The following is a 230-nucleotide window of genomic DNA, read 5'->3' as shown; positions in this document are numbered from 1 at the left end:
GCCGCTTCATGGATTATAGGGAGGGAGAAAGAACGATCCCGACGAGCGACCGGTCGAACGGATGGACCGTGGAGACCGTGAAGCGTGCTCTGCACAGCCAGCCAACACACATATACACACACACAAGCATTTCGAGTGTGTTGGTGAGCGCGATGAAGCGGTGGCGCTTGAGGGGAGAAACGAGTGAACTAGCAAGCAGCAGTGGCGAAGAAGAGAGATACGGCGGTGGG

This window comes from Bombus impatiens, unplaced genomic scaffold (genome assembly GCF_000188095.3).
Source record: "Bombus impatiens unplaced genomic scaffold, BIMP_2.2 scf_0132, whole genome shotgun sequence".
Classification (NCBI taxonomy): domain Eukaryota; kingdom Metazoa; phylum Arthropoda; class Insecta; order Hymenoptera; family Apidae; genus Bombus; species Bombus impatiens.
Note: the sequence above shows the minus strand (reverse complement) of the source record.